This window comes from Perca flavescens, chromosome 18 (assembly GCF_004354835.1).
Source record: "Perca flavescens isolate YP-PL-M2 chromosome 18, PFLA_1.0, whole genome shotgun sequence".
Classification (NCBI taxonomy): domain Eukaryota; kingdom Metazoa; phylum Chordata; class Actinopteri; order Perciformes; family Percidae; genus Perca; species Perca flavescens.
Window position 1 is genome coordinate 13,010,278 of NC_041348.1, and position 24,969 is coordinate 13,035,246.

The 24,969-nt window shown below is 41.4% G+C and overlaps 1 protein-coding gene across 1 annotated transcript in view; it reads right to left on the reverse strand.

Moving 5' to 3' along the window:
- Positions 1 to 24,773, reverse strand: part of pak5 (p21 protein (Cdc42/Rac)-activated kinase 5) — a 69,238-nt gene extending 44,465 nt beyond the window's left edge. Inside the window, exon 1 of the mRNA XM_028605823.1 lies at positions 24,537 to 24,773. The gene's annotated coding sequence lies outside the window, so the exon portion shown is untranslated. The remainder of the gene's footprint in view (positions 1 to 24,536) is intronic.
- Between the last annotated feature and the right edge of the window lie 196 nt (positions 24,774 to 24,969).

A 24,969-nucleotide genomic window follows, 5' to 3' on the forward strand; every position in this document is an offset into this window, starting at 1 on the left:
AGGGGACATTCAGCTGTGGCAGCCAGGGACAGGCCCTGTGCTGAGGGCAAAACACACACACACACACACACACACACACACACACACACACACAAACACACACACACACAAGCAGTGCGAGGCTGTCACAGAGGGAAAAAGACTGTGTTGGTGAGTAGAGGGTAATTACATGGTGTACCTCTGCAATGGCTGTGGGCCAAATTACAATATAACAATTTAATAAAACGGTGAACATTTAAGAGACAAAAAAAAAAAAAAAAAAAAAAAAAAGAAGGTCCGAACCTTCCTTCTATCCAATCAGTGTGACTATTCTGATTTATGGTTTAAACATGTTAGTAGGACCAGTACCTGTTAGGGCACTGATAAAAGCAGTTGACATATCTGCACGTTTATCTGTGAACCTTTTTACACAGAAACCTTGTATATGTCTATATATTAAATATTCAGTGGCAAACGGAAACATGCAGTGCAACATGATGAATTTCCATTACACAGAATTTCCATTTTTTGCTACATGTTTTAAAATGAACCACTTGAACCACAAACGAGCTGTGAAACGTTTCTATGACAAATTCAAGGTAGAAAACTACTTCTTCTGTGACCTGAAAACACCTAAACACTCTGGATCTGGCATTACAGGGATGAAGAAAGATGATGAATGACCTAGTAGCAAAACACAGTATGCTATTCATGACAGAGCCTATGGCATAATTAGTTTAGTCAAGACATTACATGAATATTGCAGGATATCTTAAGTATCCCAGTTTACCAAGTAGGGATGGACCGTTGTTCAACGACGTAGAGTAAATTCACTGACAATCAGAGGACATATGACATCCTTTTACATAGAAGTCATAGGGCAGACAGCTGGGTGTGCAACTAACAATTATTTGTATTATCTCAATCTGCAGGTCGCCTGTGGCTGACCTACTGTATCTTATGAGGTTTTGATATCGGCCCACTTGCCCACAAAGCTGCTTTAGCATTATGGGAAGAGAGAATGTGTTTGATGGTTAAAAGACTTGAGCAGCAGACACACCCCTCCACAAGCACAACGATATAAATACACATGCCACCTTCAAGGGTCTTATCCAGTCTCTCTCTCTCTCTCTCTCTCTCTCTCTCTCTCTCTCTCTCTCTCTCTCTCTCTCTCTCTCTCTCTCTCTCTCTCTCTCTCTCTAACACACATGCAGAGGGGGGATGTAAGTGCTTTTTAGGTGGGGAGCAGCAGACTAAAGAAAGAGACAACTAGAATTATGGCAGTTGAGGCTGATTTGGCTATGCTAAGTACCCCACTCTTTAAAATCATCGCGGCATGGGCGTCTACATCACAACTGTCACAAGACGAATGCTTGTTAGCGAGATACATGCTAATTCCTGCAAAGTATTTTAGTGCAAAGCACAGGCTGTTATTCGTTGGTGGTGTAATGTTTAGCCAAATCAAAATCACTGCAAAAGACATTCAAGAGAATCTGAGACATCCCGTTCAGACACTTTTCTTCAAGTCTCTCGCTGATCTTTCACTATCGGTTTTAAGGATCAGCTAGAGTTGTTGCTATCTCCTCATGTGGTAACATAATGGATGAATATAGCAGGGAAGGACGACTCTGGGAGTTATCTAAATGAGATCTCTGCAGTCCTGAGGACAGAAGAGTGTGTGTCACTGTCTGAGTAAGAGTGTGTGCACGTGTTACTGTGTGTATGTGTGCAGCTGTGCGTCCCAACTTTAAAAACACATTAGAGCAAACGGAGTCTCTGATAGTGTCTTCTTTTATTCAATAACTTTTATGTGGATCTTAGATGAAATCTCACTGGAGGATTCACAGTGTTTTAGTATATTAAAGGAGAGGCTAGTGCTTTCACATATCATTTCAGAGACCAAGACTTTGTTAAATGGGAAATGGCTAACCAATGTTGTCCATCCATTTTCCGCCACTTATCCTGCACCTGGTCTTCTGCTGGACGCTTACTGGATTAGCCCAGACATCCTTTTGCCCAGCCACATCCTCCAGCTCCTCCTGAGGCGTTGCCAGGCTAGATGGAATATGTTATCCCTCCAGCTTGTTCTGGATCTGCTTCCAGTTAATAGTGCCTGAAATACTATCACGGGCCTCCCCATCTCCCTTCAACGCGAAGGAACACGTCCACTCCAAGCTCCTAAGCCTTTCACCAAGGTTAGGCCCAGACACCACATCCCATTTTGGCTGCTTGTATGGACAATATTATTCTTTGGTTACTACATTAGGTTAATGGCTATAGGTAAAGGTTGGAATATAGATTGTCAAGTCAAGAACCTTCTCACATTTCATCATACCCCTGATCATCATTTAAATGATGAATGTCCATTTAATTCTTAACTGGAAGTTTAACTGCACACTTGAATGCACTCAAAATGACTTGTCTGACAGGGAGTGCCCCTGTCAAACCTATATTTGTTTTTCATTTTGGCAAATTGGCAGCATTAAAAGTATGCTGAATTATCTATCTGTAGTTCCTGTCTGCAATGTACCCATGCATGTACAGACACTTATCACTAGATAACTTTGATACTGAAGAAAAGACGATTCTCAGACAAGTTTTGGGATCATAAGGAGCGACAATTTTCTATGAATTCTAAGCAGATTTATGGACATTCATTTTCAACAGACATCACAGATAATTGCATCCTGTGAAAGTGTAAGTCGCACTGAATTTAAAAATATGTGTCATGTCTGTGTGTTTTGATTTGATTGAGTTATGACTTCAAGAAGGAGTACGATTTTAGATGCAAATTGTGACAATCAGGTGCTAATGGTTTTAAAGTACCTCATTTGCCTCTGTGAAATGTGTGCCACGTCCACTGGTGTAGTGTGCACCAAATCATCAGGTCAATAATAACTAACTTTTCTTTTGTCTGTATATGTTTTAATAACCCCTGACTCACACTAGGGCTGCTCAATTATGGAAAAAAATTCTAATCGCGATAATTTTGGTCAATATTGAAATTGCGATTATTTAACATGATTACTCATTGATTTTTGGAAAGATGTTGCAATTATTGAATTAAAAACCAGTGAAACAGTTAAATCAAAAGTGATACTTTTCCTGTTTTTCTCATTCAGAACACAAGACAAAATAAGAGTTTACTTGCAAAATGTAATGTGCAAAATAAATTTTCTCGATTACTCTGTTTTTGTGATTGTTATGAGCCAAAATAGTAATCACAGATTAAAAATTTGATTATATGCACAGCCTTAACTCACGCAGACCCTGAAGGTTCAGTCCTGCATGACTTTTACATACACACACACAAGTCCAAAGAGACTTGGAGAGCATTTACCCAATATAGTAGTTTACCTATACTGCCAACAGTGTTTTCAACAAACACCATGTCACTGAAACATAACACAGCTAAAGAAAACTATTTGTCAAAGATTCAATTTTTCAATTCTCTGTAATGCATTTCTTTTTCCTGCAACCCACCTCCTTGTGGATGGGAAAAAAGAACACAATTATAAAACAGAAACAATAACCTCCACAGTGGACCAAAATGTGAAAAAAACAGCAATAAAGATGTTTATAAAAGTCTATGCAACTACTTGTACACAGTATGTACAGTACAGGCCAAAAGTTTGGACACACCTTCTCATTCAATACGTTTCCTTTATTTTCATGACTATTTGCATCGTAGATTCTCACTGAAGGCATCAAAACTATGAATGAACACATATGGAATTATGTATTTAACAAAAAAGTGTGAAATAACTGAAAACATGTCTTATATTTTAGATTCCTCAAAGTAGCCACCCTTTGCTTTTTTGATAACTCTGCAAACCCTTGGTGTTCTCTCAATGAGCTTCATGAAGTAGTCACATGAAATGGTTTTCATTTCACAGGTGTGGTTTGTCAGGGTTAATTAGTGGAATTTTTTTCCTTATTAATAAAAAAGCAAAGGGTGGCTACTTTGAGGAATCTAAAATATAAGACAGGTTTTCAATTATTTCACACTTTTTTGTAAAGTACATAATTCCATATGTGTTCATTCATAGTTTTGATGCCTTCAGTGAGAATCTCCAATGTAAAAAGTCATGAAAATAAAAAGGAAACGCATTGAATGAGAAGGTGTGTCTTAACCTTTGGGCTGTACTGTATATCTTGCCTTAGCACCTGTTGTGAGACTTTCTTTTTCTTGTGGTTGTTAGTTGTCCACACACAGTATATAAAATAATACACTGGAAGTCCACCATACTGTATGACTTAACCAATAAGCAAAAGTAGATAAAGCCATGTTTCTATTCTGCACAACAGAAGCAACCTGATCTCACAGAATTCCGTGAAATGAACACGGCCCCTTAACTCAAAATCCGTGGCCATAGATATAGCTATGTCTGTGGCAGTTTCACGGAATTGCCGAAAATTGCCCACAGAAGAATTCCGTGAAATGAACACGGCCCCTTAAGTTAAGGAAAAGGTCATGGCAGGACAACAAGACGGTTGGGTTTAGGAAAACAATAACAGGACACGGGACAACAACGGGACGGTTGAGTTTAGGAAAACAAGAAAGGAAGGTTTTAGGAAACGTAACACGCGGGACACAATCCCTGGTCTCCTGGGTGAAAGTCCTGTGTTTGACCCAACCAACCTCCCTATGCGGATTTTCGGGCTTTCATACTACTGGCTACCGTAGTCGCTCTTAATGCTACATCATCTTCTTATTGACTTAACAATGGCATTGTTTTCCTTGGTGGCCACACAGAATTTTCACACATTCCGTGCCACCACCACGTAATTCGCTGTTAACAGTTCATGCTCATTTAACGGAATTCTGTGAGACCAGGCTGACAGAACCTATGCACTGATAAAAAAAAAAAGAATAACCATTTCTCAGTCCTGCTATCAACACTATCAAGCATGTGAAAAGAAGGTTCTGCCATATGGTATTAGTTTCAGTGCCCCAGGGCTAACATCTGTATGCAGACAGCATCCACAACCAGACTGAAGAGACAAATGCTTCTTTTTTTTTTAAACTGAGAGCAGTCTTTTCATAGTCTTGCCATTTCAATGAGAAGCAGTCAGACATAAAGAGAATGACTGGCAACGCCGCAGGGCACTCTGTGACTATTTGTTTATGTTAGCATCTGGGTGAATGTGTGTGTGTGTGTGTGTGTGTGTGTGTGTGTGTGTGTGTGTGTGTGTGTGTGTGTGTGTGTGTGTGTGTGTCTATGTGGATTTATGTGATGGTCAGCTATTGATGCACAATGAGCAACAACCGTAGCAATAAATGTCTATAATGTCTGTTAAATCTATTAATATGTGTTAACGGCGATAGAACCGTCCCTGTTATTGACCTGCCTGCAATGTGTACATATTAACTCACGGTGCAAAAGTATCCAACGTCTCCTGTTAGGTTGTATTACTATTGCTGATTGCTGATCCTTAATGTGTACCTTTGTCCTAACTTGTAATCAATAAATTACAACCATTTTTTTTTCCTCTAGATGATAGAAAATGATAATCATCAACTTTTCCTTTTTTTAAGAATATTTTTGGGGCATTTTTGGCCTTAATTTGAGAGGTCAGCTGAAGACATGAAAGGAGAGGAGGAATACCATGCAGCAAAGGGCTGCAGGTCGGAAACGAACCCTGGGCCGCTGCGGTAACGACTGAGGACCTTTATACATGGGGCGTACACTCAACCAGGTGAGCTACCAGGGCGCCCCCAATTTTTTCTTTTATAGACTATATATTAAAAGAATAATGTACATTAGCGTTACTGGTTACAATTCTAAATAAGTCATTAAGCATCTGTGATGGATGATGCTTGAAAAGTAACCCACAGCCTCCAGGTCCTGACCATTAAAAACTCTCTTCTCCCTGCTGGTGGTTTTCTGGGCTAAAAGCACTCTGTTCTTTGAAAGCCTCCTCCCTTCCAACCCATTATCTACACAAGCATGTTAAACCCTCAACCTAATCATTTCTTATTGATAGCTCGCCAAGAAGCCTTACCTCCCGATGTTATGGGAAAATGGTTAAGGCTGAGATGTAAAAGATGTAGGTTTAGGATTTGTGGGTCCAGCCGCTGCACGGCGTGGCATCCTTTCACTGGGTAGAGCTGCATGCACAGTGTTTATGATTGGGATGTATTGTTGTATAAGAATGTTCTCCAGCTGAAAACTGCCAACATGTGTCCTGCATGTACGTGGGTTTGTGGATAAGGAAGTGTGTTTTACAGTGGTATAGTATAACATGGCCAAGGTGCTTTCAGAGCAGGAGTAAGACAGCTATAATGACATCAAAAGATTGAGGGCCCTATTTTAACGATCTGAAACGCAAGTATCAAACGCCAAACACAAGTAGCTTTATGGGTGGATCTCGGGCGTTGTTGCTATTATACCGGCGGGATAAATGACTCTTGCGCCCGACGCAAATCTAAAATGCGTTGGTCTGAAGTAGTTACATTACTCATAGGTGTGGTTTGGCCATAACGTGCAATAAACCAATCAGAGCGTTATCTCACATTCCCTTTAAAAGCAGACGCGCTTGTTCCATGGCGGATTGCTATTATAATGGCGGATTTGCTGGGCGCACGCTCTTAATACATCCATGGGCGCACGCCAGGAGCGGTTCACAGCCGAGGAAACCGACGTTTGCTACTGATTTTTCTTTTTGACAAAATGTAAATAAAGAAATGTCACAAAAACATACTTTCCGATGTTTTGGGCTCACTCTCACTGAATCACGAGGTTATGAATGCATGGTGATATTTTTGCAATGTAGTCTAACATTAGACCGAGATTACCTCACTATAGACTTCTGTCTCTCCTCTCCCGTGCTGCTGCTGGGGCATTTGGGTTAAGTGGCATCGGCACATGCAGTTCAACATCACATTTCCTTAAGTCCTCTAATATTTCCTCATTTATGTCATCAACACATCCATGATTCATGGAAATATTGCGTAAAACAAGGTCATATTTTTCCTTGTATTTATGTAGTTTGCAAAAATGGGAACTGCTGGGTCCGTGAGATGAGAGAAGCAAAGTGTATGCGCGGTGTGCACACTCTACATTACTACAATAATGCACCACTGACTTTAGACGGAATTGTTTTCTGAAACTGCAAAATAGCACCAGGGAACGTTCGCGCCGGAACACGCCTCCTCTTTTTGGAGCGCAAGTTCATTCACTAATTTACCGACATGAGTCTGTGGAGGGAAAAGTCAGCTGTGCGTCGGGTGCAAAATAGGAACGATACATGCGTCGGTGTACAAAGTCAATTGCGCTGGTTGCAAGATAGGGCCCTGTGTCTTTTCTATACATTTGGGGGAGGGGTTTAGCACATTTTAGCAATACATCTCTTCATTAAACAGGCACTTGACAGCTTTTCTGTCAAACTAAGACCTATTAAAAGCAGGACAGGTTCAATGTGTGGAACTTGTACACAAAGGGGTCATGTAAAAGCTGCTGCAAGGCTCGCTGTTTATGAGCTGGATAACACGGCTCTGACAGCGTATCAATCCCTCACATTTCAGCCAAGGACACCAAGAAATATGTCAGCTTTGACAGATGATGCAGCCTGGAATTATTTTCACCATAACAGCAGAGGACTATCCAGTTTACACCACTGCTTCAAGCCACTTCTAGTGTGACTATTAATCCTCAGAAAGCCACACACATGCAGCGAGAGGCCCCAATGTGACCTCGTTTTTAAAGAGCAAAAGGTCATGTGACCATGTACATGTGTGGGCAGAAAGGAAAATTAAGAACTATCAAGAACATGACTTAACCACTTGGTGTGAAATGTTACCATAACATAATTGACATATAAGCTTAAGTCATTTGCAACCGTATGCTACTACAATAAAAAAAAATTAAACAGGAAGGCATCTGTAAACACATCTGTGGGCGCCTGGGTAGCTCACCTGGTAGAGCGCGCGCCCATATATAGAGGTTAACTCCTCAACGCAGCGACCGCAGATTCGACTCTGACCTGCAGCCCTTTGCTGCATGTCATTTCACCTCTCTCTCCCCTTTCATGTCTTCAGCTGTCCGATAAAAAATGAAGGCCTAAAAGCACATGCAACCATAGCACCATAAACAAATCTGGCAAGACTGTTATTCAGCCTCAAATTTTGAAATTAAATGGTTTTATTCTCTCTAAATTAAACGTAATGTTGGTTAATTGTATAGCTTGTTAATTGCATTGGAAAAACAACACACACACACACACACACACACACACACACACACACAAAGCACAAAGCACAAAGCACGGAGTTATCTCAACAACTCAGCCCAGTATGACTCACATCTCCACCATTAGCCCACACATGGGAGAGGAAAGATAAGTCTAACCTACAAACAGCGTAGTGATACTTATAAAACATTAATCAGACCACCACTACAGTCAGTGGACCAATCATTTTCCTTTCTTCCCTCTCTATCTCTTCCACCCTGCACTATCCATTCTCTCTGTATGATGCTTACATCCCACTGCTTCCTCTTCCACCCCACTTGTCTTTAGCTGCAAATGGTAAATTGAAGCTCATACCTGTTGACCTACATTACCACTGTCTTGTCAGGCTTGAACAGAGGGAGCTGCTTTGTTCCTATTGAGAGCACAGTAATGTATAGGAGACAGGAATTTGACTGGACTACATGGGTTCAATCAGGCACATACTTTATGACAGCAGGCAGACAGCCATGCTTTTTTTCTTGGATGCAAGAAACAACTTCAAAGGAAAGAACAGCAGGATATCAGGTGCTGCCCATAAGCAATGAAGAATAAGAGCATTGGGATAAGCTACATATTGCATTCTAGTTCCTTCTGCTTTGTTTTCTGTTGCCTGTTTCAAAGCCAATCATGTCTTAAACACTGAAGCTAACAAGTGAGATGCTTGTGATGGAAAATGTTGCCAACAAACATTTACTCAGGCCTGCTGGGTTAATTTTGTGGGTCTCTTTTTTCAAACCTTTCTATTTAAATTATATTATTGCATGCTTGCTGACTGATTATTAACACTGTACAGTTAGGCATTTGCAAAATCCACCACTATTGAATGCCCCCAGGCCCCCAAGCAAATAAAAAGGCCAAGCAAAAAGGAAAAGCTGTGTTATAAACTGTTAAGGCCCTGACACACCAAGCCGACGGCTGCCGACGACGGCCACCTTGCTAATTTCCTCCACCCAACATGCCTTCATCATACACTGGTTACCGTAAAACAAACATGTCACTCATCTGGTGATTGCAATGTGCTTTCCTTAGATTTGACAAGAGCGTGTGAATTAAACATTAAGTTTTTTCATTTGACTAATTTAGAGGGAGTTCCGCCATCCATTCTGACATACCCCCACTCCGACATTGACGTCTAATTGTTGGAGTGGCGGCACTTCCATTGTTTTTAAACGTCCCACCACTCCGACAATTTTTGTTTCCATTAGGGTTAGGGTTAGGGGTAGGGGTAGGGAATAGCAGCATGTCGGAATAGCGGCATGTCTGAATAGCAGCATGTTGGAGTGGCGGCGTGTCGGACTGGCAGCATGTAACCATTTAGAGGCTGGCCGGCTGCCTGGTAAGCTAGCTTGCTTGGTATGGGGCTAATTGTTTAGCGGTGCAGAGGGCGCAGAGAGAGGTCTATATCGGTGTTTATATTAAATATCACGGTGTAGGATATTAGTTTATTTTGTAATATGTAGGTATGTAGAGATCCTTTAAAAGACATGTTATGCTATGTGTGTTATTGATCAGATGAGATGAAAAATGAAAGGAGCCTTGTGTGTGCCTGTCACAGTGGTTTGTTTGTTTTCCTCACTCTTGTTTCCAGGCTGTTCAGCAGACAACCGCTGTTGGCGGCCCCAAAAACAGGCCGACAAAGGCCCAACTAGAACCGACTGTCGGCTTGGTGTGTCAGGGCCTTTTGGCTTAGTAGGTGAGATGCTGGAGATGAATGAATCTAGAGGGAGAGCCAAGCAGGATTACAGTGAGGAGGATCATCAACAAGGGTCAAAGATATAGCCATCAAGTCTGGAGTAGCTATTAGACTCATATAATTTTGTAATGTTTACACCTCACCTGATTGAAAGGTAATTCACACCTAGTCCCCCAAATGCTTATTTTATGTAGGGCTGCACAATTAATCGCAATTTTACTGAAATCGCAATATGGACTAGTGCAATATCCAAATCGCAGCGGAGTTTGTAAAAGGCAAAATAAGTGTCAAACCATTCTGAATTAAGTATTGTGGTGCTGCGGAGACGTCGTGGCCCACAAATCCTATCCTACAGACTAAAGAAAAAAATCTTTGTTTGGTACAGATCCTTGCTTTAATCACACTATAATCATTTTAATTTACAAAACGTATCATTCACTCCACTATTGTTAATCATATCACAATCGCAGTTTCAGTCAAAATAATCGCAATTGGATATTTTCCTCATATCACGCAGCCCTAATTTTATACTATGTTGTAGGGCAGCAGACATTGATCAGCAGCCTGAAAATGTTGACCTACATCTCACTTAACCTTCATACAGAATCATTAGAATGATATTGTGTTCTGCAAGACATTTCCTCGGTGGTGGCACAGCGCACATACAGTGTAAAGATTCAGAATGCAAAATATAAAACTATGTCGACAAAGACTGTACTATCTACATCACATAGATACTGTGTGTCAAACATACTGTGTAATATAGTTCAGTGGATTTGGCGCAAGCAAATACCAAACAAGCCAAAGAAAAACACTTAAATCGACGTTAGGAAAAGACAGTCAGTGGCTAAAAGTATCAGCTCTATTGATCTAACAAGCAGTAATTCAATTTAGGCACCAGTCCAAAAATAACAATAGTCACTCTGTGCAGACTAACAACTAAGAAGCAAACTCAACCAGTTCCAAAAAACAGCACCTAATTCAGCAGCTTTCAATAAGACACATCTGCATCACTCCTTGGCCTCCTTTCATCTCGGAAAGGTAATGCTGATGTTCACTTTGCTTTTGTCTTTGAAATATTCTCTTTAATATCAGCAGCCTTGCTTTCCTCTAAAAGAGCTTCAGCCTCTTATATTCCCTGTTAATGCAGTCTCAGTTTACGTTGGCCCTTTGATGAAGGTTTATTATGTTTTATACTGTATAAGCCACATTATAGAATAGCAAATCTAAAATATTTTTGTGTGATGTCACTGATCCATACTTTAAAAGTGTAAACCTGCATTAGATAATCAACATGGTCAAAGACATCACCATGAACTGACCTGCATGCACAGGGTAACAGCACTACATGCTGGAGTGCACAGTGAGTAATATTCCAGAAAACCAAACAAATACAGACAGACATGAAATAGAAAATGAGTTCAGATTGATCTACTGTACATACTGTACTCATAAAATGACATTCAATAGCGAAGCATTTGTGGATTAACAAAATCTGTTCTCTATCCAGTCTCCAGAGCATGGAACAAAGCATCTGTTCGTCTTCTGGAAGATAAAACAAATGGCATACGTAATTGATGAAACATCTAGTAGTAGTGCAGCAGCAGTCAGAACTGTAAAAGCCGAGAATTTTGACTAAGTTTGTATTTTACTGTTGTTGACTGGTCTCCTGACTACAGAGTCCTTGTCTACATGAAATGCTAAATATAGGCAGTCTTCTCTCTCCACCATACAGCTTGTGAGCTAATGTGGGCTGCTAGGCAGTGGTGGGTTGGCGTGTGAAAGGATGTCATGCGTCCAGTGGAGATGCTCTCACCATCGGATCTCAGCTGCACAGAGTTTGAGGCTCAGCCCCTGACTCATACCAGTCCACATGACTTCACACACTGATGCTTACTGATAACATGCTGGGATTAGGGCCACTGTGTGTGTGTGTGTGTGTGTGTGTGTGTGTGTGTGTGTGTGTGTTAGAGTGCGGATGGGGCCGCATTTTTCTGTCCGAGACCGGCCCGCGTCCGACAGGCATTTAGATATTTATGTCCAAGCCCGATCCGACCCCTAAAATCAAATTTTTTTTCTCATACTAATGACACTTATACGTTTGTTTGTGTGGAAAGCCCGCTTTTGTTAAGCAACTGTAGGAAGGCATTCGGAAATGTCAACAGACGAGCACGCATCGGCACAGTGGTGTAGTCTGCGTGATACCCAGGTATACGCAGTATACCCACTAAGAAAGCTCCAGGATTTCCATATACCCACTTAAAAACGCCCAATGACACGCAACAACATACTTTCCATTATATTTTTTATATATTTTGAATTGTCATCTGTGTTTTTCTTCTTTGCATAGGCTAAATAAAGGCATTTCCACCGTAAATTGGTGCATAAAAGTGTATCCGAATGCAGGAAATGAAGTCTTTGATGCTCAAAATTTCCCTGGGGAGGACACCCAGACTCCCCACTAGGATATGCCCACCCCCAAAGGCAGATTCTGGCCCATATATTAGGCCATTATATTTATATACAGTACAGTATACCCACTACAATACATTAGACTACACCACTGCATCAGCACACACGGGGCAACAAGCTGTTTCATTTAAAATGTTCAATGCCTTATCGCGCTGATGTGACCGAGCACGACCCGAACCCAAACATAATTTCTAAATATCTGTCCGAACCCGGCCCGGCCCGTCGGGTACCGCCGGATCCAGACGGGCACCGCCGGATCCCGACGGGCTCGGTTCGGGTATCCATCCTCTTTGTGTGTGTGTGTGTGTGTGTGTGTGTGTGTGAGTTCTGTGGAAAAGCTACAGATATGCACATCCCATAAGCCACTGAGTCCTGTGGGTAGCAGCTACCAGAAACTATGTGACATGTGTAATTCCAGTGAGTTTCTGTGGCGATGGTTCCCAATCTGGGGGTCGGGACTCGCCTAAGGGGTTACAACATGAATCTAAGGGGTCACAAGCCAAAGTGTGTAGAAACCACAGTGGACAGGAGATAGTCAGTAAAAAAACTTTTGCTGGAGATGGCGAAATGACCAAAAGCTTTAAATCACTGAAGAGAGTAACTGAAAATGAATAGGTAAATGAAAGGTATATTTAGGTCACTGTTCAGTGCTAACACAAGATGAAGGCAAAATGATCACCCATTTTGTGTATAAAGTGTCCTGTAGCGATGCTAAACCTCTCTTAATGTTATTGAAGTAGTAAAAGTAGTAAAAGCTTTTTCTGTATTTCCTTGATTGCTTTGGCTCTATTTTTCTCTAACTACCCCTGCCTTGCTCATTGTATCCCAGAAAGAAGGAGTAGAAGCAGAAAATACTGAGCCTGTTAAAATCAGATGTGCAACTCATACAAAGTGAGACTAAGCATATATCATAGTTTAACTAAGCTTATTTCCCTCCATCTCTTTCCTCTCATTGTTTCACTCTCTTTTATCTTATCAGTTCATCTCATTATTTAAAGTATAATTGGATAAAATTGTTCCGCTCTAAAGTCTCTCAATAATATCTGACTACAAAGTAAATATAAATACATGTTTGGCATTAACAGGATCACATAAATGGTATAAATTAGTGCTGTCAATTAGTTAATCGCATTAATGTCATAGTTAACTCGCAATTAATCGCACATTTTTATCTATTCTAAATGTCCCTTGATTTCTTTTTGTCCCAATATTTTTTCTCATTTTAATGTTCTTATCAACATGGAAAAGTGGATCAGCTTGCTTTGTGCAAATGTTTTTTATTGAAAACAACATATATATACTGTAGTGTTCAATTTCACACTAACATTCTCACTTGGACCCATTTAGCTATGGCTGCAGTAAGTTTGTTCTTAGTTGTGGTGTCCATGTGCTTCTGTCTGAAGTCATCCATTGTCGCCTGGCTTTGACGAGGGGGCGGAGAATTTGCATCAGCTGTGTGCTTGGTCATCAAGTGGTATTTCAGACTGGACGTGCTGCGATGATCAGTTCACAACGACAAAACACACAGATCACTTTGGTCTTGTCAATGGAACCATTTGGCAACTTTTTAAAAGTAAACTTTCCATTCAGAATCTTATTGGCATCCATTTCGGCGTCTTGCGCTCGCCATCCACTCAAAACGTTAGCCTACTACTCTTTGGCCCAAACAAGGGTGTGTGGCGTGCCTGTTGTTTGCTAGGCCAAAAAGAACGTTAATCTCGTGATACAAAAATTGACGCCGTTAAAATGGGTTTGCGTTAACGCAGTTAATAACGCGTTTAACTGACAGCACTAATATAAATAGATTGTAGCACATCCACATACACTTCACACAGATGTTCTGACAAAGACAATGATTGGCATGAGCAAGATGAGATGTTGCAGGCCAGGCATCATGCGTGTCTTTTTTTCCAAGGACAGTCAAAAGATAGCTAATAGCAATTAAGTCATCAAATTACACTTTTTTTTACTGTGAGTTGTCAGATTATATGCTTTACTAATGCCACTTATTTTTTAAGATCCTTTAAATCCTTGATGATATGAGAGATTCAAGAGATCACCTGGCACGGCCGCAGATCTGTCAAACTTTGATTCCTCCACATTCTGAGGAAGCGTGGATGCGGCTGTATTTATAGTTTGGAGGAGGGTGGATTTTGTTTGGCCTTTCCTAAACCAAAACTACAAGAGGATAAATGTAAGGAATGGATTAAACCCTTCTGGGTGATGGGAATGTCACCAAACACCCAGTTCCTAATACTGCAAATGTAAGGACTTTCATGAGTGGGCCACAGGCTCAAAATTCTATCTCATCCAGCAATAGATAGTGACTTAACAGACATTTATTTAAATGAAAGTCCCCAGAATTATAAAAAAGGACATCCGGAGACCGTGTTTTTAACCAATTAATGGAGAGCTAACATTAGCTTAATTAGCTTGCTTGTTGCAGCTGATCAGCTGAGACTTTGGTCGTTTCAGTCAGCTGAAAAACATATTTAGAAACTGTGTTGCTCATAAAGATATAGACAGACAGACAGACAGACAGAGACACACACACACACACACACACACACACACACACACACACACACACACACACACACACACACTTACTTCAGGGGGATTGACTGGAGCTAGCTGAGAAAGTAGCAGCCATCATTACCTTGTCTGCTTGTAAACCACGAGGGCCAGAGCAATCATCACATTTTAAACACAACGTTTCCTATTACTCAGCACACACACACACTCACGGTCCATTTCAGCAGATGGATAAATTACAAATTACAGGGAGGGAAATGCACAGTGGCACAGCCATCCGAGGCAGAGGAAATGAACAGGCCTAGCAGGAAGGATAATAGAACAACAGGGGAAAACAAAGCCAAATAATTCATAATGCATTATAGCATGCTGCACAACTGCACAATCAGGAGAACTGCCTTTTTTACAAAAGTGACGATACAGCTGCTTACAGGGCTGAAAGAAGTTTCTGCTTTTTAGGTGAAGGAGGTCATGCTATTTTTACCCAGATACTGTAAACAGAAGAGACCCGTGTATATGTTGCTACATGAGGAATGGTAATGCATGAGTGACAAGACAATTGCCTAATCTACCCACATGGATCCAAGGATAATCACTTCAGAATTACATGATCCCTTTGTTAACCAATTAGAAATCTGGGCTTAACTGTTGCCATTAGAGGGGTCCACCATTTTTTTTAGCTCTGTTGCAGTAAAACCCACAACAAACAAAGATGTGCAGCCAATTTATATTTCAGCAGCATGCTGTTTCTCCTCCTCCTCTTTCTGCATCTTACTGATTTAAGGAGTTGTTTTTTTCCTTTTTCATAAACACACTGGGGTTTAAAAGAAACTCCTGCATGGCTTAATTAGAGCTACACTGGCAGCACTTTGAACTCTGGACAACCTGAGTCCTGTAAGAATGCTGGAACTCCACCGAAAAAACAGCCCGGCAAGCAGGCCCACAACAAACCCCCATGGAGTACATACCGCTAACAAGCCTATGTGCTGCACATTTAGCATCTCCTTACACTAATTGATAGCTACATTGAACCCAGCTACGAATTAGCGAATCAGTCCAAACGCATGAGAATGCTTCCTGTAGGCCTACACAAACCTAGACACCAGTTCATCTGTACAATAATGCTTTTAAATGATATTAGACTGCAAACAATAGGTGCGTGATGTAGTTGCTAATTGTGAATAGTTGGCCAGTAATTACATAAGATAGTTAGATAGTTTAAGATTTCATATTGGTCTCATAGCATAACAAGTACTCCACAAATAGAGAAGTATATCTATCTATCAATCAATCTAATGGGTTCACTGGATGAGCATTGCCTGCAGCTGCGGAAGTTACACAGCATTAACATGCCATACACGTCAAAGTGGATCTCTTTTTTTAAATATCAGCTAAGTCTCTGCATCCCTCTTTTGTTGTAATTTCCTGCAGTTTCATGCCCAGGCATCAAAGAGAGCACAGCTGTGTCATTGGATGAATGCTTTAATCTATTCAGCCAGCGCATCTGTGTGCTCTGTGTTACACTACGTCATTAGCAGCCCACCATAATACGGTGTGTGTGTGTGTGTGTGTGTGTGTGTGTGTGTGTGTGTGTGTGTGTGTGTGTGTGTGTGTGTGTGTGTGTGTGTGTGTGTGTGTGTGTGTGTGGCTGGTTAGGGTTATGTGAGTATTTATGTGAGTGCATATGCATTCAGTGATGCACAAATACAGCATGCACGAGTCTGGCTGCATATATGCTCTAGCATGTCTGTGTGTGCTGTCATGCAGGAATCATAGTAAAAACGCAATACACACACACAAAGAAGATGACATGAGCGGATAATATGGGACTTTTTTTATGCAGGGTTGTGTTGGGTTCAAGGCCATATTAAGACATCACATCACAGACGCTAATCTATGTGATGGTCAAGCAGTGCTAAATTTAGGCCGGATCGCTGCTTTTGAGCCTCCAAAGAATGAGAAATAACTTTCTACATTGTCACAGAAAAGAGGAGGAAGGAAAGATGGTGCTCAACGGCAGATCCCCTCATTCCCTGAACACCAGTACTAATACTGTTTCAACACTGTTGTCCTGGAAAACATGTCTGTGTTTACAACGCCTCATCGGCTGACACATGAGCACATCCACTGTGTTGACCGAAAGCATGACAGGAATCTTTATTGCAAAATTGTCTGTGTAAACTGAATGGAGTCCATTTTTATAGAGCCACAAACCAAATGTTAGGATAGATTAGATTGTCTTGGCTCATATAAATCATTGTCAACTGACTGCGTCCAATCAGAAAGTCATCTATTCTGTATAATTATCTTAGAAACAGGATGCTATTTGTCTTCTGAAATGCTGATTGAATGAATTTCACTCATTTTGTCAGAACAAATGAGGATCCAAGAACTTGCTGGTCAATAGGAGAACACAGTTGTCCAGTTTTAGATCAGTTGCTTTAACTCATTACGATGTGATATTTATTAAATCAGACCTTAACATTAGTGGACTTATCCTATTGAATATTCGCTTAATCCCACCCCTGAACAGCGACTATCCAATCATTAATCAGCAACTATAACTAGGCAGGGCAGACCTGTCAAACCTTTGATTTCTCCACATGTTGAGCTGGTGTTGGGGCTGTAGTGAGAGCGATACATTGCATTTTAAAGAGTTTTGGAGGTGGTGTCTTCTTCAAGGCTTGATTATACTCCCAAACCGATGCCTACAGACAGCTGCGAACGCCACAGATGCAGAGCAGTGCTGTTCCACTTGGAGGACGTGTTCCACACATGTGCATTAGATCGCTACGCTACCACTTGTAGTGGAATGGCTGCACGGACATGTCCAAAAAAGCCGGCGCAGTGACAACAAATTGATGGCACGCGAATCCAAAGACATAACAAAAAAGTGTAAGAAATGGATTTAAAAGTGTGTTTATCTGCTCTAACCAAAGCAGCAAACATTAGCATGTTTGGCTAATGAGCTTAAAACCAAGTAACCCAGCATTTAAAAAAATTCTGACAGCGACAGTCGTGATTTCAGCCAACAAAATCAACATTTGCTGGCTAGAAATGAGAAGCCATTCTGGCTAGCACTGTCTGAAATCAAGAAACCATTGTTTCAAACATTACTATGGATTTTTTTTTTAAGATTATTTTTTGGGGCTTTTTGTGCCTTTATTTTTGACAGGACAGCTAGGTGAGAAAGGGGAGAGAGAAGAGGAAGACATGCTGGAAATCATCACAGGTCAGATTCGAACCCTGGTCCTCGGCGTTAAGGCATAAACCTCTCAGTATATGTGCACCTGCTCTACCCACTGAGCCAACCTGACCACATTACTATGGATATTAAGTGATATATATGACACCGTTATCACTATCAATTGCACATGTGCTTCGGAGAACGTTAAACTAAGCCCTGCCTCCCTTATTGAATAGTAACTAAGGGAGAAACAATTGTACGTTTGAGTGAGAAGGTCAAACTGAGGGTTGCAGTTGGTTCAAACACACAACGGTCAGGTTTTGGCCAATTGTATGTCATCTCATAATTACTTCTCAGATAGTCAATACAGTGTGGATGGTGGATAAGATGCTGTGATGTAAGCCTCAGTGCGATAGCAGCCTGCATCTTCAACCTCTCACTTTCCTTTGAAGTCTCCCCATGGGGGTGTGGGAGCTGGGGGCTGGTAATGAATCTAGCTGAGACATAATGAATGTCCTTATTTAAGTCTGCTTTGATGAAATTCTACCTGACTGATCTCAAATCACAGAACAAAACAGTGAGAGCTTGCTGACAACTGTTATGAAAGCTATACTGACTGGCAATATGATGGAGAGCGTTGAGCGACTTCAAGGATCCCTTCAGGATACCTTACTCTGTTTATTCCCTTCCATCCTACTTCCTCTTTGATCACGGAGTAGGATGAAATCTGATGAGTGTCTACATTTGAACTAATGTTTACGTCCAAGTCTTTACTCCTGAATGGTTGTCATCCCTCTACAATACAGCTCTTTGCATCTATAAGAAGAGAATGAACCCAAAGGGGAGAATTTAAACAATTGAGACATCATTTATGGTTGTAATCCCGAAATGGGACCCGGGTGTTACAAGTATGCACATGTGCAGCAATAAAGATGTTTATGAGCTAGAGTGATTTACCCAGTGTGAGCCTTGCCCATTCAACAGTACATTGTGTAAATACATCAAACACATTAAGACATCATAAAATACACTGAACTGATCCACTAACAGAGTTGACATATGAATACATTACAAGCTGCAATCTCACTTATCTCACAATTCATTGCAAAATCACTGTCAGCGTGCTGCATTAGGCCATAGAAATGAGGAAAATTGCTTTTTCACACTTCATGAGATGAGGTAGCACTGTCGACATGCTTTGTGAAAGTCTGGGGCCCATCTGGAGGCCTGTGGAATTCCAGATAGGTAGAAAAGACTGCCACGAGTAACAAAAGAACTAAGTAATTATACAGAGGGATCTCATAGACAAAGGGTGCAATAGACTGCCAACAGCATTTAGCTGTGCGTAGCAGAACCTCCTGCTGCTGCTGCTGCTTCAGGTTATAAGTTGTGTTTATGACGGTTTGCTCAACAACTTTTGCTGCTTAACTGGACTGGTAACACTGCAACATAACTGCCTTGTAAGCCTTTTAAGCAACAGTGAAAACCAGGTTAGTGTAAGGATTACACTTATGCCTCTTTCCCACTACATGGTACGCTCGACTTGACACTCTTTTTTTGGTTTTCCATTGACAAAGGTTGTGTATCACCTCTGTCAAGGTTGAAAGCGAGCTGAGATGATAAATGTGGAGTTAAATCGTGCAGACCAACGATTGGTCGGAGAATAGTCCCCAGAATCCGCACTTGTGTCCCGTGTCCTACACAAACCCGCAGTTTCCTGAATAGGCAGAATTGGCCTCTTTAATATGGTGGATATGAAACAAATGAGAGTGACACTGGTTTCCCTTGGCATCGATACAGACGAAGAAAACTTTGCCAATTCATGGTCCTGAAGCACAGTTTCAAAAACCAGTCTGGGGGAAGGACACAGACACAGCAATTGGCTTTCTAAGGCTGCCCAATAGAATAGAATAAAATAGAATAGAATAAATCTTTAATGTCCACCAAGGTGGAAATTTTACTTTGGCTCACCAGACATACAAGACAGATAAACATACAGGCAACATCTCCACTACATAGTAAGTGGAGAATAAAAAAGATGAAATGAAAAAAAAAAAAAAAAGTCTAAAAAATCTAAACAGGTATCACTTTAATAGCAATTAAACTGGAATTAGGCTCCAACTGGTTACTACAGCAGTTTACTAGTACAATACATGTACATTGCGCACACACACACACACACACACACACACACACACACACACACACACACACACACACACACACACACACACACACACACACACACACACACACACACACACACACACACACACACACACACACACAACAACACAAACACACACAGGAAATGCTGAGAAACACACCACCATGCAGAATCACCCTCCTTTTTTGCCAACAAACAGGGATGCTGAGGCATGTTAACACTTAACAAACCCACACATTCACCACCACGCTTACGCAGAAATAGCGTAACTCCCTCAGCCTGGAGGGTGGGTGACAGAGCTGTAAGGCCAGCGCTGTGTTGGGCAGCAACAGAGGCAGATGCAGCACCCAGTAGCCTGAGGGTATCGCTGGGTATTCAAGCTTCACTGGGCCTCTTCATCAGTGCCCTCTGATGCCTTAGCCCCATGACCAATGACACACACACAAGAAAGAAGTAGAACAGCCTCATCGCTCAGACATACACAAGTTAGACTGAGAAAACGGTAGAGGATGTAGGTTATGGTGTACTGTGTCTCCTCTACTACAGTAATTATGATGCTATGGGAGTATGTAGGTTAACTCTTTCTTCCTCTGTATGTGTGTGTGTGTGTGTGTGTGTGTGTGTGTGTGTGTGTGTGTGTGTGTTTTCTCTGCCTGAGAAAGGACACTGACACAGCTCAAAGACAGTCAGCACAACATTTTAGATCCATGACAAAAAAGCATTTTAATTGGGGTGCTGAATGTCAGATAACAGCAGATGTGCAGATCTACTTTGATTTGTAAAGCTTGATTGTAATTTCACCACCAGTTTACATGATAAAGACATAGTGTGACACCTGTAGCACTTACTATTATATATAACGTAAATTATGGTAGCATAGGTTGGAATGTATCCATTCTACAGCTTGGAAATACACTATGAAACCTGGCTGCGCGCACACACACACACACACACACACACACACACACACACACACACACACACACACACACACACACACACACACACACACACACACACACACAATCTTCCTATATCTCTCCAAATTGCTTCATGTTCATCTCTCCTGCTCTGTCACAATGTCTCTTTCATACGCTCAATCTCTCCCTGTCTTCCTTTGCCACACACACATATACACACTTCATTTTGTTACTGACATGCCAAGTCATGCAGAAAACACGAGGGAAGGTTTTTTTCATAATCCCAGGACAAAAACAGCAAAATGCAATAACCTGGGACAAAAGTGCTGACATCTGAAGATGAGTTGGCATTCAGACATACTGCTCGGTTGCAGCTCAAATGAGCAGAAGCGACAGATTGAGAGAAAGCAAGACACCCAACAGTACACTGACAGATAGATAGACACTCCTTTTATATACTCTTCTCTTTGTACTCATCTCTGGCCTTCTGTTCCTCTTATTCTTCCACTTCTTTTTCCCGCATCTTTTTTCTTCACTCCCCCATTTAACCCCTTTTTTATCCAAACACTTTACCCATCTGTATTTTCCTTCTGTTAAACCACCACCACCTCTGGGCTGCTTGTGGCTTATCTCTTCATCCTCATCCCCCTCTCCTGTGGTCACCTGTCCTGCTCTTCCTATTCTCTGCCCTCCTCTTAATACTTTCTTCTCACGTCTCTATCAATACCGCCGTCTTCCTCACCCCTCTGTACTTTTCTCTTCATTTTTCTTCGGTCCTTTCCTCTATCCCCAAACCTTGTTTGCATGCTCCCTCACTCTGCTCCTTGATTAGCGAGATCGACCAGCGCAAGTCCGCCAGACACTTGGTTAAAATGGCCAATGAGTCTTTCGAGAGGCTCCTATATATAGAGGGCTGAATCCGACACTTCAATTACAGATAACACATTCCCACTCTTGCATTTCAAACACTATTTAACCACAGAGAGCCCCACTTTTGCATTTCATACACTATTTAACCATAGAGATAGCGATAGAGATGTTGGCCAGTGGCACATGAGGTCAGTGTTGAAGGTTAGGAAGTACAGGAGACAGATTACAGTGCACATAGAAAAACGGTACTGGATTTTTCTTCTTCTGGTCAAATTATTCAATGTACAACTCCCTCAGACTCTTATGTAATTGTGAATTTGCGTGAGCGAGGAAGGCTGCCTCCTCATAGACAGCAAGAGCAGTCTAGTGCAGAGCAATAGGGACTGAAATAGTTAGTCATGTGTTTATTATCACTATCCTCTTTTAAGTATTCACCCCATATCCAGAAACATTAAGCAGGAGAGGACCTTAGACTGGGTCTGTGCATGCATGTGTGTGTGTGTGTGTGTGTGTGTTTGTGTGTGTATGCAAGGTTGAAAGAGAATGAGGAACAGAAAGAGATGCAAAATATGAAGGAAATTAGGTTGTGGGGTTGTGATAACTTCAAAAAGGTAATTATTATTATTATTTTTATTATTAGTATTATTATTACTGCAGGCTGAAGCTATGCACTGGCATCCGTCAAGCTTTGATCATTATGTAAAGCTGTTGTGCTTGGTGCTGGCACTGAATACATTACAGAGTGGATAACCAGGGAGTGTGCAAGCAAGCGAACACAGACCAACACATTGACTCAGCTTCTAAGTTCCTTCCGATTTTAAATAACACACATACCATCATCTCTAAAAAGGACAAACAAAGTGAAAGGACAAACAAAGTGGACCTTTTTATCTAATTTCACATTGACGTGTGATCTGGAGATGCAGATGGTTTGAGAGATGGTACACAGCCATCATTGATATTTAAAGGGTCACTCCACTAATTTTACACATGGGGATCAGTGTACTAGTCACATAAACACAGCATGTGAAAACACTTGTATAATGTCTATTTTTGGTTCTGGAGGAGTTTTTTGTTAGGTCTAAGAAAATAATGATATCATGAAGGTTATCTGAGCTTTTGTTTGGAGACAGATGTATTACTGAGAGACTGAAAGCCAGCTGCTGCTTTAATTAATTCAATGATGAATAAATGCAAACTGCTGACATAAAACCCAGATGATCATCAAGCCGACCATGGCAATCGATTTGCCAAATAGTCGTTTGCCAAATGCTCACACAATTTCATCAACCACAAGGTGACATCCTAAATGGTCTTGTTTTGAAAATCTAAACATATTCAATCACATAAGTCAAAGAAAAGCAGCAACTCCTCCTCCTCCTCCTCACATTAGAGAAGCAAGATCTTGACTTGATCTTGAAAAATGGATTGATTGATTATCAAAATATTTGTTTAATTTTCAGTGGATCGACTAATAGACTAATGGTTTCAGCCCCAGTACCTTACATTAGCGTGGTTGTATAAATGGAGGTCATAGTTAGCTCCGTTTATATAAAAAATATAGGCCTCCTCTTGACTGCTTTAGAGGTTTTGTGCTACATATTACTACATCTATTAATAGAGTGTTGCTGTTAGGGCGATTATGATCTTAGGAGGGGAACCCCAGCTCAAAGGGCCAAGCCACCACTTTTAATTTTCGTCTACACATATAATCCAAAAGCCACATGGAACTTGAAAACGAGCCATCTGTTCCTGCCCTTACCTGGCCTACATTAGCCTGGGAACACTCAAACTCTGGCTGGTTGCAAGCAGAAAAACATAGGCTAGGCAGCGCAAATAACTGTCTTGCACTGTCATCATCACTGTCATACAGTAAGTCGATACATGAAGAGTAATGCTACAATAAAAGAGATGCTGTCATGGTAAAAATAAAGAAATCTGAGCTAAAAGTCCATTAAGGATATACACTCACCACTGAGCACCATACACACACTGTGTGAGCCCCTGCTACATTGTAAGGCTGTAGGTGCATTACACAAATTTTTCCTTCGACCACCAACCATCGACCACAATTCCTCGTCATTTGAGTACAGTAACTGCATTTGAGAGTACCAGGCCTTCAGAATATATTTGCTACATGCATAGGTGTGATGCCCACCCAGTTCAATACCAAGGACAGCGGTCGACGCGCGGAGAGCCTGACAGCCATGACAACACATGCACTACAAAATGACAGATTTATTTCTGCACGGATGCACCGTAAGCAGCGACAGAGACCTGCCCCGAATGACACTGCTGTTTCAGTGTGAGGCATTAAACCCGCAGACGTAGAGACAGAGACAAAAACTCAACCCTTAAACAAGCATTTCGCCTTTCCAGAGCGGCTTTTTGCCTCCTGCAAGAAGAAGAAGCAGCCACATTTTTTTTTTACCAAATCGCATCGTCAAAGCGCGTTTGTCGAATAAAATGCCCCGCGCTTACCTGCTTGTCTTGGGGTCGAAGAGCTCACATGTCCTGTAGCTTATTTTGGTTTGTGTTTGTGGATGTTATTATTATAGTGGGCACCGTTATGTGTCTTCGAGCGCCATGTTATTATCACTGAGAAGAGGACTGTGCGGTCCCGTGTGCTACATCCGGGCTGTTGAGCAGAGCGAATGAGCGCAGTCTGTGGCGGCGGAGAGGGCGGAGAGCGCTGTGGAGATGTAGAGCACCTGTGCAGCAGAGCAGGGACGGCTTTCAGTCACGGCGACGCACTGTAAAACGTTACCTCAATTAGACCCACACCTACATTTACTATAAAGACGTTTTCCTGGGGAACTCCCATCTGAGAAGGTTTTTTATTCACTGTCCATCACAGAACTGTCGTTTCAAGGGGTTTAACTAATGAAAAATAGAAAATGTAATTCACAAAATA